The sequence below is a fragment of the Peromyscus maniculatus genome, chromosome 5 (genome assembly GCF_049852395.1).
Source record: "Peromyscus maniculatus bairdii isolate BWxNUB_F1_BW_parent chromosome 5, HU_Pman_BW_mat_3.1, whole genome shotgun sequence".
NCBI lineage: Eukaryota > Metazoa > Chordata > Mammalia > Rodentia > Cricetidae > Peromyscus > Peromyscus maniculatus.
The window spans coordinates 85,485,970-85,505,174 of NC_134856.1; the positions used below are offsets into that span (position 1 = coordinate 85,485,970).

Consider the following 19,205-nt stretch of genomic DNA (forward strand, 5'->3'; position numbering starts at 1 on the left):
CTAGCCATGATTTTCAGCCTATTGGTATAACAGCAACAAATATCCTTTAGAAGCCCGTAGATGGTCTTCGGAAAGATACCCAAAATACCACTCATTTACAAAATGTGATTTCCAGTGTAGTCAAGGAGAAGTCATACCTCAGCCCTTGCTACAGATAATCTCACCCTCTTGTTGGCCACATCCAAATATAGCTTCATTAAATAAACTGAAAAGGGCTTCACGTCATGGAGTCTAAACTAGGAAATTGTTTATCCTATCCATGTTGACCCCAGAAGCCCCTCCCACAGGCCGCTCCAAACCCACCAAAGGTCAACAGGATTGCAAGAGTATAGAAGTTCAATTAGCCAGGAAACACGTCCACAACTGGGATTGTGGGCGATCTCCTAGATCTCGGTATTCATTCATTCATTCAGTTTCTGAGGAACCTTAATCTTCTTTTCCACGAGGAATCCCAAACAGCCAAATCCATCCATGGAAGCACACAGAGAATGGAGCTGCCAGGGTTGAGGAGAAGGAGCAAGAGGGAGTTGTTTATGGGTACAGTGTTTCAATTAAGGCAAGATAAGAACATTCTAGAAATCTACTTACAGTATGATACCTATAATGAGCAATCCTGTAAACCTTTAAAACTGTGGTAGGTGGGTAGATCTCATACAATATGAAGTTTTCCCAAAATGTTTGAAATAAAATTTATCATCATCATCATCATCATCATCATCATCATCATCATTTGTGTGTGTGTGTGTGTGTGTGTGTGTGTGTGTGTGTGTGTGTGTGTTTGTGTGTGTGTTTTGAGAAGGGTTCTCACTTTGTATCCCAAGTTGGCCAGGAATTTACTATGTAGCTTAGGCTAGCCTTGAACTCCTGCTTCAGTCTTCCAAGAGTTGAGAGTACTGGAGTATGCCACCGCATCTGGCATTTGCTTTTTAATTTTTTCTTTTCTTTAAAGATAAATTAATGAATTATTGTACAAGTGATAAATATAGTATAGAGAACACTGACCCCCATTTAAAGGTACCCCTGGACCTTTGTGCTTCCAGAACTGAGCTCAGGTCACTTAAGCATCCAGAATACAATCTGAGGTACTATTTCTCTAGGAGAGCTGTGCTTAACCCTGTTTATTAACAGTTGTGAAGTGGTATAGATGGTTCTCAAACAGGTATACTTTTCTGCCGAGAGGTCATAGGTGGAGCCGTATCCACAGGTGCATTACAGCCCGAAGTCAACACTGGGAAACACACTGCAGAGTAAGAGTGTGGACCAGGCCAGCACCTACCTTGACTCATCTTCTCCTCAGGGCCTGTCCTTCCCAGTGCTGGCATGAAACGTGAAGACTTTCAGTTGTCCACACAGCCAGAGATATAGTTTCCGAGTAAAATATGTATTTCCATTTTGCTGTTTCTCATTCACACCCCAAGACAAATAGTTAAGTGGCCAAAGACTGTTTGAATTTCTCATTCATGCTTTTCTCTCTATGATAAGAGTTCCAACCCTGTTATATTGATGTGTTTTCATTTTTTTTTTTTTTGTTGGCAAAGGATCTCACATAGTCCAGGCTAGCTTCACCATATAGCCAAATCTGGCCTTCAACTCTTGATCCCCCTTCCTCTACCACCCTCAATAATGCTTTTATTAAAAAATAAAATATGGATATATACTTTTTCCTGGAGACTTAGTAAAGCAGTTTTTAGTTTGGAGAACAAAAGAACATCAAACATGTTTATTTTTGTTCCTGAAATTGCCCTAGTGGAGGAAGTAACTGGAAGGAAATGAGAAGGGAAAGATCATAACAGATGTGCATAGAAACTGCTAAGGATGTTTCCAGGAAGCTGACAGTGGTTTAAGAATCTCAACATCAGACCCAATCTCGTTGCTTTCTAGCAGTTTCTCTACAAGTTTGCTTAATGCATGAAAGCGCTCTTTAAACTCTGCATTTGAGAGAGCAGGCCACTGTGTTTTCCTGCCAAACCTGTGAGCAGCCCCATCTCAGTCAGCATCAATCCACTTCCACTCAGGAAAGGCTGCTTCCTTACTCAGAGTTAACTGAGCCCTGTCGGCCTCAGATGACCTTCCAGACATGGCAGCTCAACCTAGGTCCCAACTTGGCTGGGTGACTTTGGGAGTCTTGTCTGAGCCTCCTCTATGTGCATGTCTTCAGAGCAGAGATAGCGATGTCTACTCCAAAGGCCAAGACTGAAGCTCAAGGAAAAACTATGAAAGGGCTTTGTAAAACTCCAATGGTAGGATTGAGATCTAGAACACACTGTTTGCTAGGACACGTAGGCTGCAGGAAGTAGGTCTCTAATAAGAAATAGCCATCGCAAGATGTCTAACCCAACCTGACTGTCTCTTTCGAGGCAAATTCCCTAATGTTAGGGGCTGGCAAGACATTTCAGCCAATTGATAAGGGCTTTGCTTCGCTTTGCTTCGCTTTGCTTCGCTTTGCTTTGCTTTGCTTTGCTTTTTGCTTTGCTTTGCAAGCATGAGGACCCGAGCTTGATCCCCAGAATCCACATTTTTTATCCAGGTCAGATATGGAAAGGCAGATGCTTGTAATCCCAGTGGAAGGAGAGACAGGCAGACTTCTGAACTCACGTGAGCCAACCAGCCTGACTACTTGCTGAGCTCTAAGCTAAAGAGAGCCATGCCTCAAAAATCAGGATGGATGATTCCTAAAGACCAACTGCTGAGGCTTTTCTCTGACCTCCACCTGCAGATACACACACACACGCACATACACACACACACACACACACACACACACACACACACACACACACAAGCTAGTGCAATCAAGCCAGTAATCCCATCATTAAGGAAGGTCATGAGCTTGAAGCCAGTCTGAGGAAAAAAGAAAAGTTTTAGAGGGCCTGTATTTAACCATAGCAATAAGAATGAATAAATATACAATTGGACCTGAATATAAACACAAACAATCTTTACTAAGAGTGTGGTCTCCCAGTTAGGCTGTGGAATTTAAATCTAGGTTTTACAGCTCCCTTCCTGTGTTCCATGCTTCTCTATAAAATGTGGGTAATACCATAGAAGGCTTTGGAAGGAGTCTCTTAGTTACTTTTGTTAAAAAAAAAAAAAAAAAAAAAAAAAAAAAAAAAAAAAAAAAAAAAAAAAAAAAACACAAAGCAACTTCAGGGGAAAAGGACTTATTTTGGCTCACAGCTCACAGTTCAAGGTTATAGTCCTACCTGGAGCATAAGCCACAGCAGCAGACTCATGCTGCAGTATCAGTCAAGAAGTACAATGCAATGAATGTTTATGTTCAGCTCACTTCCTCCCTTTTATGCAGTCCAGAATCCTAGCTCAGGGAATGGTGCCACCCACAGTGGGCAGGTCTTCCTTCCTCAATGAACCGAATCAAGATAATCCCTCACAGATATGCCCAGAAGTTCATTTTCCTGATGATCCTAGATCTTATCAATTGAGATTGACTGTCAACACGGTAAATAAATGTGTTAATACATGAAAGATAATCGGAACAGTGTGTGGCATAGAGCACACTAAAGGAAAGCGGGTTATTTGTTTTTCTGGCACTGGAAAGAACAATGGTTGGCACATAGTAAGTGCTCAATAAACACAGCAGGAAGGGAAGCAGAGAGGAAGAGAAATAAAGAGGTTGCCTTGCAACGGTAGTGAACCTGGCTCTTTCTTTCAAGGACAAATGAGCCCCTGGGTCTCCATAGCCTTTTTGCTTTTCTTTGCTTTTCTTTCTTTCTTTCTTTCTTTCTTTCTTTCTTTCTTTCTTTCTTTCTTTCTTTCTCTTTTTCTTTCTTTCTTTCTTTCTTTCTTTCTTTCTTTCTTTCTTTCTATAAATAGAGATGTAGACTAGAGATTGCATAATGCCTTCTCAAGCCTAAAATATCGAACTCATTTCAACTACATCTAGAAATCTTCCAAAAAGTCAAATTCACATACCTGTAAATGATGCTGTCCGTCTACTGTTTCCAACCCCTGGATCCTTTTATCTCCTCTCACTTCCTCCATGTGAATATTCCATAGTGAAGAGAGAGGTTGCATGCTGTCACAAAGACTGCTGCAGGTGAGTCTTGCAGGTCATGATCAAGGTGACAGCAGGCGCATAAGGCAGAATGTCACCGTCTTCTGGATGCTAACTTGATTTCTGAAGGGATTAAAGGTTTGCCTGCTCATTGTCTCGCCTCTTCTTGACACACCATATTCATGTCTGAAATTGCCTGGGTTTGAAAGGACCCAAGATGTTGACAGAAAGGAGTATCCTATGAGATCTTGTGCATACTACAAACCAACAGGATTTGTTAAGAGTCCCTTTCTGCAACACATTTGAAGTCTTAAGACAGGTACAAATGGAGAAGTAGTTTGCAAAGCTAAAAGATGCCAGTGTGGGTGGGTAGAAGGTGCAGAACCAAGCTTGAAAGAATAGACACCAAAAGGCACATTCTGCACAGTAGTTATTTGGAGAGGGATTATCGGATTTAAAACAAAGCTGAACACTTTTAGAAACCGCTATTTAAAGAAACCTGCATATAGCCAGGCATGATGGAGCATGCCTCCCAGCTCTCTGTACTAGGGAAGGGGCCAAGAGTTCAAGGTCAGGATCTACTACACAGTTTGAGGCCAGCCTGAGCACCCCAAGTTCCTTTCTTAAAAAGAAGGAGGGGGAGGAAAAGGAGGAGAAGGAGGAAGAAGGGAAGGGAAGAGGGAGAAAGGAAGTGAGAGGGGAAGGGGATGAAGGAGAAGGAGATGGAGATAAGAGAAATTAATCCAACCCTTCAACATGTGAATGTCATCAAGCCACTAAACGTTTGGACAATGAATTTATTATAACACAATTAAAAGATAAAATAATACAATTAATAACAAAAAAAATGAAATAAAGAGAAGGACTGAAAATCACTATGTAGCTGAGGACAACCTTGAACTTCTGATCCTGCCTCTGCCTCCCAAAAGCTGGGATTACAGATGTGCGGCGCTGCAAACAGCTTGGGTTTACCTTTCACAGAGGGATGGGGAACACCCAGGACCCAGTGAAGTGACAGGCAGCCGTGTTCTGTGACCTCAGAGCTGGTTTCCTTGTCCTTGCGCAGTGTCACACCCACAAGCATCCTCTCTCAGTGACTTGGTCCTTTCTTGGAGTCCTTTCCTAAGGAGACTAATTCTAACCCTTGTGTGTAATAAAACAAATATTGAATCGGGGAGGGCTTGAAACAAGAACATCTCTCCCTTATGTAACATTCTTAATGGTTAGTGGCACCTGCCAAGTTTCATCTATCAAGCAGGGACCGTGTTCGGAGAAAAATTCACATGCAGATGCTCAGATGACGGAAGCTCCCTTGATTCGGGGAGGGGGGGGGGGCTGGAAAGGGGCGGGGAACAACACTTCCACTGGAGACGGAGGTGGGTGGGTTGCAAGATAAAAGCAAACATTGACCAACCAACCAGAAGGGGTGAGGGCATTGGAACGCGCAGGGACCTTTCCCCGCAGCGCTGGCTGCGGGTGGACTCCCTCTTGCACCTACTATGGCTCTTGGCATCCTCAGGCAGTGTGAGGCTAGATGCGAACACAAGGCTGCAGCCGCTTCCAGCCAACTCCAAGGCGGCTGCTGAAGGCACCGCCTCAGGAGTGCAGAGCTCAGCACGTTTCTGCAACTGTTTTGATGATGCTTGTGAGTGTTCCCATCACTACCCAGATGCTGCCGCTCTCCTCATGACCACAATCTATTAGCTCCAGTGGCTTTTCAGCGACTCAGCCCAGCCGCAGCTTCCTGCTTACCGAGAGCGCTGCCTGGGGCGCTGCCAGCCTGGCCTCCCTCCGGGGGCCATGCCCCGCCCTGCACCACCCTTCACCTTAAACACCAGGGTCCTGGCTCTGAAGAGATTTCTCCTTTTGCAAAGATCATAAGCTCTCGTCAAGAGATACTGAGAGTTTATGACAGTATTAGTTTTTTGTTTGTTTGTTTGTTTTTTGTTTTGTTTTTGTTTTTGTTTTTGTTTTGGTGTAGGCAGCCTTAGGAAACATGGCCTCAGTTGGTGTTTCTAACAAGTCCAGTTGCTTGGTCCCATGATAGCTCCCCTGCCCCTGGAGGTGAACTTCAGGCCAGGGCTGGGTTCGTAGCTGACAACAGCTAGATCTTGTTTACAAGGCATGACTCCCTCTCATACCAATTTTGTTTTGTTTGTGGGTCTCTAATTTCCTCCTCCGTGTGTGTGTGTGTGTGTGTGTGTGTGTGTGTGTGTGTGTGTGTGTGTTGTGTGTCTTGCATGTAAACTGGGGAAGGAGACAAAAGATCTGAAAGACAAATAATTTGCAATAGTGCTTTGGCACGCATTGAGATGCTTTTCAACGGGAAAGCTCCCAAGTGTAAATCACAAACTTTCTCCCCCAAAAGAAATAGAAATTTTTATAATTTTGTGTTTTATTTTCTGGGTGACGAGTGCAATCATTCTACCACCCCACTATATCCCCAGCCCCCTCTTCGCTTTTTAGTTTGAGATAAGGCACTCCTAGGACTTGCTAAATTGCCCAGGCTATCCTTGAACACACTCAACACAGTGGCTGGGATTACAGACCTGTGTCAGTAGACCGGTCAGGATTTTTCTTAAAAAAAAAAAAAAAAAGAAAGAAAGAAAGAAGTCTGGTGTCTTCTTTCACATGGTCTGGGAAGGGCCTAACAAGTGGGTTTCCTGCAGAGGAAGAGGAGAACGTTGAGGGGGGCGACTCTCACCTGTTGGAGGGGGGAGAGAGGGGTGTGCAACCAAGTCATCACTTTTAAATACGCGTCAGTTAGAACTACAAAGCCAACCAAAAGGAGGTCTTATCGGTTGTCTGTGAGCTTCGGTTGGGAGCAGCAGGCAGAAGCTGCACTTAGCTTTTCTTTTTTTCACCATGGAAGCTATAAATAGCCCAGCATGTGGGACGCTCTGACTGCTCTACCTACACTGGCCTGCTACCTCAAGATCCCGGCAGCAGTGACTCCTACGGAAACATCTTCAGGTTGCAAAGCTGCCTGCCACCCCTTCCCCCCAGACATTTTCCACAACACATATGTGACAAGAAGAAATGTCTCTCAGAGTGGTGTGTGTGTGTATGTGTATGTATGTTGTTATTTTGGTCTTGGCTTTGGGTTCTGGATGCATACCACCCACACTCTCAGCCTAGGTATGAGGCCTCCTCCATGCTTTGAAGAGGTGGTAGGCATTGAAAGAAGAAAAGAAAGAAGAAAACAAACCTCTGCTACTTTTTTTGGCAGTGTGTCCAAAAATGCACTTACTTTTAAGGTTTTGTGACCATTTGTTGATAGCCTAAAAACTGATTTTCTTCCACGCATGTCTGGGAAGCTGTGTTTTCTTCAGACTTCCTTTACTACCCACAACACTTTGTAAAGAAAATGCTCTTCACTTTTTTCTGTCTGTGTGTGTGTGTGAGAGAGAGAGAGAGAGAGAGAGAGAGGGAGAGAGAGAGAGAGAGAGAGAGAGAGAGAGAGAGAGAGAGAGAGAGAAAGTGTGTGTGTATGTGTGTGTGTGAGAGAGAGAGAGAGTGTGTGTGTGTGTGTATGAGAGAGAGTCTGTGTATGTGTGTGAGAGAGTGTATGTGTGTATGTGTGTGTGAGTGTGTATGAAAGAGAGTGTGTGTAAGTGTGTGATAGAGAAAGAGTGTGTATATGAGAGAAAGTGTGTGTGTGAGAGAGAGAAAGTGTGTGTGTGTGTGAGAGAGTGTGTGTGTATGTGTGTGTGAGAAAGAGAAAGTGTGTGTATATATGTGAATGAGAGAGAAAGAGTGTGTGTATGTGTGTGTGAGAGAAAGAATGTGTGTGTGAGAGAGAGACAGAGACAGAGAGAGAGAGAAAGTGTGTGTGGCGGCTAGGTGGACATCAGTGTGTGTATGTGTGTAAGAAAGAGAGAAAGAGCGTGTGTATGTGTGTAAGAAAGAGAGAAAGAGCATGTGTATATGTGTATGAGAGAGTGTGTGCACGTGTGTGCATGTGGGTGTGAGAGAGAGAGAGTGTGCCACAGTGAGTTCTAGGGATCATCTTATTTCTACTCTGTCCCAGCACTGGGGTTACAGACATATGTGCCTTTTGCATGAGGACTTTTTAGGGGGTGCTGGGCCGGGGCGCGGGGGGGGGGGGGGGGGGAGGGGGTCTGAACTCAGGTCCTCATGTTTTCCTGGCAAACACTTTACAATAAGAGCCATCTCCTAAGCCCCCGCCCCCATTTTCACTTTGGGTGAACTCTGGGCCTTAAGAGTCAGGGAAGTGTCTATTTGTAGCTAAACTATTAGCCCACTGTGTCACAAGCCAAGCTCCTAGGGAATCCCAAATCTCCCTGATGATGGGAAGAAATGATCCTTCTAATCTAGGTCTCAGAGTGTTGGGCATCTTGGCAACTACAAACCAAAGGCAGTCTTCAGTGGTTTGATGGAGTGAAACATACTCTTACTATACAGCCCAGGTGGGCTGTAACTCAGAATCCTCCTGCCTCAGCTGCTGTAGTCCTGGGATCACAGGCATGTGCTACCACACCTAACCTTTAGTTCCTTAGCACATTATAATGTAGACAGATTTCTGGTCCCACCTTCCTCCCCAACTTGTCCAAAGACAAGTAAACTAAGTAGGCAAGCAGAGAAGATTTTTCTAGTTCAACCAAACCTGGGCAAACATGAAAAAGTAGTTGTTCTAGCAGTTTCTACACTGTGTGTGCTCCTGTGTCTGCTCCCCTACCATCTCCAGCGTGTCTCCAAGCCAGTGAATACTCACGTGCTCAGGAGAAAGCTAGAAACTGGCCTATTTTATCTTCGAACGGTGAGACTCCAGAATCATCAGTTTAGCTGACATCTGAGTCATTAGTGTCAAGCCTGACTGTTTTATTATATATTTATTGGTCCATTATCAGGTAGTACAATTCTGCAAAGCCTGACACTAATATGGCCAAAACTGTTCATAGTTCAGTGTCCCCAGGCCCCCTTTGTACCTGTCTGGCCCAAATCTCACCTGTCACTGACTATGTTCATAAGGAGGTACAAGTTCATTACCAAGGAAATGCATCAAGAGAGGACTGGGGGCGGAAACAATACTCCGCCCACACTCACTGATGTTTGGCTACAGAAGATAATAAAAATAAAGCTTGTGGACTACATTTACTGTTCAAGCACTGGCAGCTTGGAAGGGTCCAAGTTCTGCACTTTGCTGTGAACACTTATTCGCCTGGCCAAAGACAATTAGACCTCCACTACAGAAAACAATTGCATCTTCACCTTGGCATGGACATTCATTAGGTGCATCTTAAAGGGGCAGTAAAATGAAATCTGGACCTGGTGGTGTGTGCCTGGAATCGTAACCAACTTGGGAGGGTTAGGCAGGAGAACTATCCTGAGTTCAAGGCCGGCCTGGGCTACATAGTGAGTTCCAGGCTAATCTGACCTACAGAATGAGACCCTGGCTCCAAACAAAACAAAAGTAGATAAGTAAAATCATATCTATAAGCAAAAATCCCACTAGCACTTGCTTCTTTGATGGAGGTTTAAATATAATTATGGCACAACCAGACTCCTGCATAGAACCTATAGAAAGAAATGAAGCTAAAAATAGCCAACCTAACATCTGAATAATTTTAGAGTAATCAAATTTGGAAACCTTACCTGACAGCTGCCCTAGAAATGTACAGACGCTGAAAAATTAGCAATTAGCCTGCGATCATTTCCTCCCCCCCCCACTCTGCTCCATTTGTCCATTCTTTTTTTTTCTTTTTTGACATTTTCTTAACACACCCCATGCGCAGCAGTCTTGACAATTAATTAACTAACCTTCACCACAACTCCTCTGAAGTAGATGGATGAAAAGCATTGGAGTTTTATCTCTACCTCTCAGGAAACTAAAAACAGAAAGGTTATGACTTCCCCAAAAAGTCGCACAGCAAGCTTGTGGAGGAGCTGGAATTGCTACCGAGGAACTCTGTCTCCTGCCGACCCCTGTGACTCTCATCCACACTAGAATTTTCCTGACTCACCACTAAGTTCAGTCCACTCAACTAGGCCAAGTTTGCTTCACTTGCTTCCTGGAGGCCTTAGTCTTGCACAGAGTTGGCCAGGAAAAAAAAAAGTAATAAAGAAGAATTGAATTCAACGCAAAAGGCATAGGAAAAAAGGGACAAGTCAGATGGTCAATGAGACTCTTTCACTCACACGGCCAACTTGTCAACCACTCAACATAGCCTGGCATTGCAGGACAAAGAACACAGAAATACAGCGAGAGGGAAAATGTCAGGTTCCTGGTACAGTCAGAGAAAAACAAAGACTTACATAAACAAAGCCGATGTGCTCAGCAGCCATTCAAGACGGGGGCAAAGCCGCTTTCCAAGTTCAAGCGCTGACAGTGTTCTCAGCTGCAGCATGCAGCATCACAGAAGTCCCTGCTAAGACCACCCTGTCATGATGTCTACTTTGTGTGATGATGTATGGCTTCCTCCCCTGTTGTAGCTTCATTTCTATTTTCAGTCATTTCCTGCAACATTCCTGGATTCTGCTTACTTTTGCGCTCCTCACACGAGGCTGAAGAACAGACCCACTCCGGGTACCGCTTTCAGTACAATATAGTTGCCCTAGGAAGTAATTGCTCTCAGGAAACAATAACGGAATAAACAATTGCTTAATACAATCCAGAAAGATACCCCTGCACAGTAAGAGAACGCATTGTTCAATTATGTGTGGTTTGTGACTGCTTAACCACCATCGCTTGTAGACATTATACTAATCTTCTGACAGATAAATGCTTCTCCAAATGGAGAGGCCAGCCAAAGAGCTCTCTCTGCCATCTCAACACAGAATCCACTGCCACCCCCAGGGAGCCAACCCATTATTTCCCTGACTGTCATTTGGAACCTGGCTTCACATTGCCTTTAAAAACCTGTGGGGGCAGTTCTTTACTTTTTCAGAAGTCATTTACTATCCACGTGTGCTCATGAAGTCACATTGTTCTATGTGCTGGAAGATGAGGCATGTCTTTCATCTTCAGTGTACAAGAAAATAGCCTTGGCACCAACAAGATGGCTTCATAGGTAAAGGTGCTTGACAGACAAACCTGCTGATCGGAGTTTGATGCTCAGGACCCATGGTGGAAGGATGACCAATTCCTGTGTTATTTATTATTGGACCTACAGAGAGAGGGGGGGAGAGGGAGAGAGGGAGAGACAGAGACAGAGGGGTTAAAGGGGAGAGGGGAGAGGAATGAAGTGGGTCCACCCTATTGTACATGCTATCCCAGCAATGGAGAACTGAGGAAGATCACAAGTTCACAGCCAGTTTGGTTTTCATCATAATAGCTACTCTATCAAGAAGTGTCTACAGAGTGCCACAGAGACGGTTCAATGAGCAATGATGCTTGTTCTCCAAGCATCAGTGCCCAAGTTTGAATAACGAGGACTCACTTTCAAAGCTGAGCATAGCTGAGAATGTTGTAATCTCAGCATTGGAGAATCAAGACAGCTGAGTCCCTACAGCTTCCTGGCCGACCAGCCTAGCTGAAATAGCCAGCTTCCGGTTCAATAAGATGCCTTGTTTCAAGTCAGTAAGGTGGAAGGAAAGACATCTGGTGTCTGTCCTGCTCTAGCTTCCACATGCATGCCCATGAGTGGGTACATCCCAACACTCTCGGGCATGTACCCCACACACATACTCACCACACACTGCACACGTACACACAGAGGCATAGAGTGACTGCCTTAGGCACAACTGCTCATTGGTGGGGATCCTAGCTTGAAAACAAGTTGGTGATGAACTAGCCTTAGATGATATAGACAGAGCTGCACATTGCTCTTAAAAGAAATCATTGTAATTATAAACGCTATCACTTTTATAGGATGACTTTTTTATGAGACATAGCATGAGGGATGTCCTTTGCTGATACTGCCCTTAATCACTTCCTATTTGCTTTTATGTAACCCTGATGAAGCCAGTGATTACATTTCTTATTATGTCTCTGGCTTCCATTTTATTTGTATCTAACCCCATGACGGCCTCTAACATGGCATGGATGTGTTCAGTACATTCCAAACATCTACACAAACAATGAGAATTGGTGTTGAGGGTTGGGGATGGGGTGGAGAATCCCATTGCAAATTCATTTTTGACTGCTTTTTTTTAAATTTACACAGGCTTCTCTTAAAAGAGTATTGCCCAGTTGCTATTTTTTGTTTTGTTTTACTTTTCTCCCAATCACACTGTTCTGGGCTCCCCCCTGAAGATGGAAAATTAGGAAACGTCTGAGTGGTGAAGGTTCACAGGGTTTTCCTCACACACTCCTGGCTCTCTCCTGGCTTTGGGTTCTCATCCAGCCCTTTCTGATTCTCACTTGTCAAGGCTTGCTCCAGTCAACAAAGAGCTTGTGAGCACCAGGACAGAGGCATGTCCTTTGTATGTTGCCTCTTGAAAGGGGCTGAGTAGAGTGAAATATGGAGAACACAGGAGGAGCCAGAGAAGGTGAGCATGACGAATCAGTCATCAGGTAAGTTTCCAGCAAGGGGCTCAATGGCAATTAAGTTGGAATTCTAAGAAAGAAGAGGGGGGCAATGAGATGGCTCAGTAGTTAATGGTGCTTGATACCAGGGCTGAAGGCTTGGGTTGGACCCCCTGGACCCACACAGTGGAAGTAGAGAACAGAATCCCATAAGTTGTTCTCTGATCTCTACATGCACATACATCTTATGGCAGGTGCATGTGTTCTCCAAAGTGCATGTGTGTGTGCACACATGCACACACATACACATACACAAGTGCACACAAACACATGAGTGCACAAGTATGCACACACACAATATAAATAAATAACATAATAATTTGCAAACAAGTAAACTAGCTGTGCTCTTGGCTGTAACTGGGAGAGAGGTAGTCGAATTGCTCCAGGAACCATTACTTTTATTCCTTGGTGGTCTGTTTTACAGTTGCCCAAAATTGGGAATGGCTCAGGTGCCTCTTGAAGCCACATTCCCCAGTTTTCAGCAGTTAGAATCAGTTCCCACCATGTGCTGTTTCTGTGTGCCTGAAACAGCCATGAATAATTAACTTCCCTTCCACACCATCAGCACATTAGTAGACCTCCCCACCTGTCTTTGGCTGGCCTCCTGACCTATCCTGCTTTCTCCATGCCTCCATAATCCATTAAGTGCCCTCAGATTTGTCTTCACCAAACAGACACTGGAGTTATAGATAAACCTGTTCTTTGTCGTTCATGAGCAGAGAGGTCCATCGGCTAACAAATAAGGTCATGGATTTGGTTCATGAGGAAGAATTTGTTCATGGGGAAACAATAAAATAAACAAATAGACAAAAATATAAAATTTTAAAGCAGGAGAAGCTATCAAATCATAACCTTTTTGTTTGTTTTAGTGTGTGTGTGTGTGTGTGTGTGTGTATGCACATGTTTGTGTGAGAATGTGCATGGATGTGCATCCTGGTCAGTTTTTTGCCAACTTGACCCAAGCTAGAGTCATCTGAGAAGAGGGAACCTCAAATGAGAAAATGTCCTCCGTCATATCAGCCTGTGAGAAAGTCTATGGAACACTTTTCTGTATTTAGGGCTGATGTGAAAGGGGCCAGACCATGGTGGGCATTTCCACCTCTGGGCAGATGGTGCTGGGTTGTATAAGAAAATGAGCTGAGCAAGCCATGAGGAGCAAGCCAGTAAGTAGTGGTCCTCCACCATCTCTGCTTCAGGTCCTGCCTCCAAGCTCCTGCCTTGAGTTCATGCCCTGACTTCTCCTCATGAGGGATGACAATGGTAAGCTGAAAGACACTGTTTCCTTCCGGGGTTGCTTTCACCACGGTGTTTACCACAGCAACAATAACCTAGCTACGACAGTGCATACATGTGTGGAGAAGCCAGGAGTTGCTATTGGGTGTCGTCTTGGATTATTCACCTAGAGCTGGACCTTGAGCTTAATGATTGGGCCATGCTAGCTGGCCAATGAGCTTCTTCAGTTCCAGCCCTGGGTTTGCAGACATGGGCCACTCACTGACTTTTTACGTGGGTGCTGTGGAAGCTGAACTCAGGCCCTTTACACTTACACAGGAAACACGCTACTGACTGAACCATTTCCTCTCAGCCTTGTTTGTTTGTTTGTTCATGTGTTTGAGACAGGGCTTCATATAACCCAAGATGGCCTCACAACTGCTATGTTGCTAAGGATAATGTTGAGCTTCTCATCTTCCAGACTCTACTTCGCAACCACTGGGATGCAGGTGTACATCAATACACTTGGCTTTACTGGTGTAACTTCTATGTACAATTTAAAACAGAACAGACCACTCTGTTAGTGATTATTTACAATGATCATATGCAAAGGTCCATATTTGGGGGGGATGGGGATAGCTCTATGCTTTCTTTCTTGATTACATTTTTTTAAAAAGTGTTATAATTTCATGGAAGAGATATACCTGGCAATCATTATGTGCCCTGTGGGCATTCCTCTTCTGCACACACCACTAGAAGACTTTTCCAATCTAGGTTTGACAGTATTTGAAACATCAAGCATAAGTCAGTAGTGCTTGACAATGTGCAAACTTCCTTAATCCATTTTCCTTGTTTTACATCAGTGTGAAGGCTCTTCCAAAAATCAGTGATGGAAGATCAAGATGATTCATGAACTTCAAAGAAGTCTTAGGGCTGTTTCTAAGGATGAGGATCCTCCTCATTCTCAAAGCAGCTTGTCCTTATTGCTTTCTACTTAAGATTTGTGGGAGGTGGGGAAGTAGTGAGTTCTTGGTTTCTTTTATTTTAGGTTGAGGTACCAGTTTTACAAATTCTTATCAATTGAATACATCGAATTTGAGCTGAAAATATGATAGTTGAGTGAAAGGGAACAAAAGATTAGGAATTTGGGGAACTACATATAAAGGAGTTCATTTAAATGATCAATTCCAGACTCTTACTCAGTTTGGGAATAGTCCAGTGTCCCTCCTCAGAAGGGCTTGTATGACACTGTTTCTGGTGAGACATGAACGAATGTATGTTAACCCCAGATAAGGAAGCAATGACAGGCCAAAGAAAGGACACCCCAAAGTTGAACTTGATGGACCAGTAAGTTTCATTGGTGTTACCTATGGGAGTATTGGGTGAGCAGTCGCTTATAGGAGCAGAAATGGCTAAAGATAGCTGCATCACCAAAGGCTACCCCAGCATGGGTGACAGTTCATGAAAGCTGGAAACCTAGAGTGCACTGAGCCACAGCTTCATAAGTAGGAGACTGTCTCTTCCAGGCAGCTTAGTTAGTCTGAGCCACTTCTAGACAGCTTGGCTACCTCTCTGCCTCTTTCAGGAAGCCCTGCTAATCTCTGCCTTTAGGGGAGCTTGGCTGATCTGAGTCTCTTCTAAACAGTTCATTTTTTTGTGCTGGGAATGTGTGTCATAGTCTTTTACCTATATACCCTTTGGGAAGGAAGGACCAATAGAATCTGGTCAGTTTCAGGAACTTCCTGAAGCTTTTGAGTTGTTTACTCCTGAGATTAAGGACTTGCCCTGCAGTATAGACTATTTCACCTTCCTTTAGAACATACTGCATTTTAAAAAGCTTCCCTTCAATGTGAAATATCTTATCCCATTGCTACACAAAGGGACTCAATGATCAACACTGAGGGGACCCAACATCAAGTTAGGGTTCTGAATCATCCATTTTCCCCCTCCAAATTATCAACCTCCACTTGGGAAAATATGTATATTTTAGCAGGATTTTTGGGCTGGCAAGACGACTCCATGGGCAAGGATGCTTACTGCCAAGCCTGATGACATGAGTGGTAGAGAACCAACTCCTGAAAATTGTCCTCTGACTTCCACATTACCAGAGGCAGAAGTCCCCCTCCCCCGCCCCATGGATAGATAGATAGGGATATAGCAAGATTTGTTCACGAGGATAAATGATGGAAGATGGTAGGGAGATCCAACATAATTCTTTTTCTTTCTTTCTTTCTTTCTTTCTTTCTTTCTTTCTTTCTTTCTTTCTTTCTTTCTTTCTTTCCTTCTTTCTTTCTTTCGGTTTTTGTTGTTGTTGTTTTTGTTTTTTGAGACATGATTTCTCTGTGTAGCTGTCCTGGAACTCACTAGTAGACTGGCCTTGAACTCACAGAGATCTGCCTGCCTCTGCCTCCCAAGGGCTGGGATTAAAGGAGTGTGCCACCACACCTGGTTCCAATACAATTCTTTTAATAGGTGAAACAGCAAAGCTAAATGATTTTTCTGGGTCTCCATCAAATGAATTAGTATTTCTTTTAGTGCCCATAAATCAATATCCTACATGTAACACACATGCACAAGACATCCTGATTGCTTATCTATCGGCTGTTATCCCTACATCAATATTTTATGTAGATATGGGGCTCAAGACCTTGATGCAAATGATTGCCGCGCAGCAGTTTTATGGTTAGAAAATTCAGTAGCTAAGATTTCAGTAGGATGCAGTCTACATAGAATGACACCAGTTGTTTTGATGATTCACTACAAAACAGTATACAAACTGCTGCTCTGTTGCTCTTGTGTCTGATACAAGGATGAATGAAATCTGCATTAACAAATGAAAGCCTGTATTGATTGTTTTCCAGAGGAGGGGGAATTGCTCACAGCCAGGCATGATCATCCACATCTATAATCTCAGTATCCTGAAAGTGGGTGCAGGAGGGCTTTGGTTTTGAGGCCAGTCTGAGGTATATATGAGACCCTGTCTCAAAACAAAAAAACAAAGAAAGTGGGAAAAGGGTGGGGCTTGGGAGACACCTCAGTGGGTAAAACACTTGCTGTGCTGGCTTAAGGACCGAGTTTGGATCCTCAGCGTTCAAGTGACAGGTGGGGCAGCATGGCAGCTCAACTCTCATCCCAGTGTCTTTAAAGACGAGACAAGGTATCTCCATGGCAAGATGGCTGGCTGGAAGAGTTGGATCAGTGAACTTGGCTTCGACAGGAGATCCTCAACAACATACAATGTAGAGACTGACTGAGGACGATACCTAACATCAACTCCTGATATAACCAACACATGTGCATATGTACAGGTGCCCGCACACATGGATGTATACATAAACACACCCACACCCACACCATGTGCACACTGAAAAAAAAAAAAAAGAATTCTTAACTCATACTAGAGTGACAGCCAGGTAGCTATCCAAGGATGCTTGCTTCTCTCTCTCTCTCTCTCTCTCTCTCTCTCTCTCTCTCTCTCTCTCTCTCTCTCTTCCCCCTTATTTTTGAAGAAGTTAATATCAAAATCTGAACAGGATTCTACAGTCTCTGTGCATTTTCTATACATGGGTGTATTTTGTATATGTATTTTATTTTCTATGTACTTTTTTGATAAAGTAACCTGCTTTGAAACCATGAGTACCTGGTTTGGATCACTGCAACATACATTAAAAAGCCTAGAACAGTGGCATAAACCTGCAACCCCAAGGCCATGCAGTGGAAAGATGGATGGGTTCCTGAAGTACATTGGTCAGCCAGTCTAGCTAAACCATCAAATAAAAAGTATTCAAGATCAACTTCTGGCTTCTATATGCATGCTTATCACATGTATGCACACATGAACATGTGTATATATCCACAATAACAAATATGTACATCATACACGCAGTACCCATCAACACAAAATAGCTACAAATACACATACACACACAAATCATGTTGCTTAAAAAATATATAAATGGTAATAACCAATTCCTCTTTTCAAACAGTTGGTTTAATGAGCATTTAGAAAAACCTGAGTGTTCTTACTAATGCTGCAGAGTCCTCTGAAACAATGAAGCCTTGGAGAGGTCATGCAGAACCCTTGTTGTAAGAGAAGAAGGGAAAGATGGAAAGTTAAACATGTGAAGATTTGAAAACACTCTGGCACTGTGACACACAGATAACAGTAAGAGTAGCCGTAATTTAAGAGGTGGAGCCGTTCTCGGCTGCTGGGAGATCCTCGTAGCTATCTTGTTTCAGTTTGCCTTCAAGTCCAGAGAGAAGTCTTCAAAGGCTGAGTTTCACTTTGTTGGTATAAAGTAGCCTCTCTTTGCTCATGCGCTTTTAGGCTATATGACTTCTACTCTCCTTTATCTTACAGCTATGGTTTTATTTACTCTTATTGACCAAGGGCCAAAATGTAAACCGATCCCTAATGGAATCTGTGCCAGGAGCACACACAGAACTTTCACAAACTGAAAAAAAAAATGCATTTTTCCCTCTATTTCACTTTTCAAACAGAGAAACAGTAAAATACCACCAATCTTCTACCCATGGTCTCTTTTGTACTCGGCTTATAAGGCAACTTTCCCATGGATGTCCTTCTGCCTGAGTGTAAATCCTGGGATACATCATAGCTAGACAGACTCTCTGACAACACGGATGGTTTATGACTTCAGACTGTGAGCAGGGTTTGCAGAACTTCCCTGTCACAGACTTATCACGTGAAACTGCTGGCCACCCCCAGCTAATGTGCCACCAAAATGGGAATCTGTCTGTTTTTCTTTCTCTCGGGCATTTCAAGTTATTAGGCAACACAGCCTGCTTCCTTCCTTCCACCCAGGAGGTATTGTGGAAGGAACAATGAATACCCAGCTCTCTATTCAAGTTTGAAACGCCATTGTGTGTCACTCTGGGTATTTGTCTGCCTGGCACCATCAAAGTGAAAGATCTCATGTGTTTCTGTTTCTGGATGCAGTGGAGAGAAAGGGAGGAGAGGAAGAGTGGAGGGGAGAGGGAAAGGGACAGGGAGAGGGGGAGGGAGAGAGAGAGAGAGAGAGAGAGAGAGAGAGGGAGGGAGGGAGGGAAGGAGGGAGAGAGAGAGGGAGGGAGAGAGCAATCTGATTATCTGGTCAGAGGATAACTCAGTGGGTAGGGGCCACATCCATTTGGAAGGCTATTGAAGGACATTTTGGCTTTGTGTATTTTAGCAATTCTTTATGTTGTCAAGCAAATCTTTCTCCATTCACATACTTAATTGGTCACTCAGGAAAATATTTTGACTCCTTCTTAACACTCCGCTTAGCCTGCTGGCTATGTGTTCTCAGCATTTTCCAAGCACAACCTGCACAGCTAATGTATGACGTCCTTCCCTGCAGAAAGTCCATCAGGGAAATATATATATACATATATTTATTGTAAGTTTTAGACACACAGAAAGGAGTTCAATAAATGGATTTAATGCTTACGCAAAATTTAAGAATCCATTAGGAAGTTCATTTTTACTATGTCAGT

The 19,205-nt window shown here is 43.6% G+C and overlaps 1 protein-coding gene across 2 annotated transcripts in view; it reads left to right on the forward strand.

The window, feature by feature from the left end:
• Window positions 1-19,205, forward strand: part of LOC121829773 (uncharacterized) — a 147,451-nt gene that overhangs the window by 59,991 nt on the left and 68,255 nt on the right. For both annotated transcript variants that reach the window (XM_076572807.1, XM_076572808.1), the window contains one exon: window positions 12,344-12,463. The gene's annotated coding sequence lies outside the window, so the exon portion shown is untranslated. The remainder of the gene's footprint in view (window positions 1-12,343; window positions 12,464-19,205) is intronic.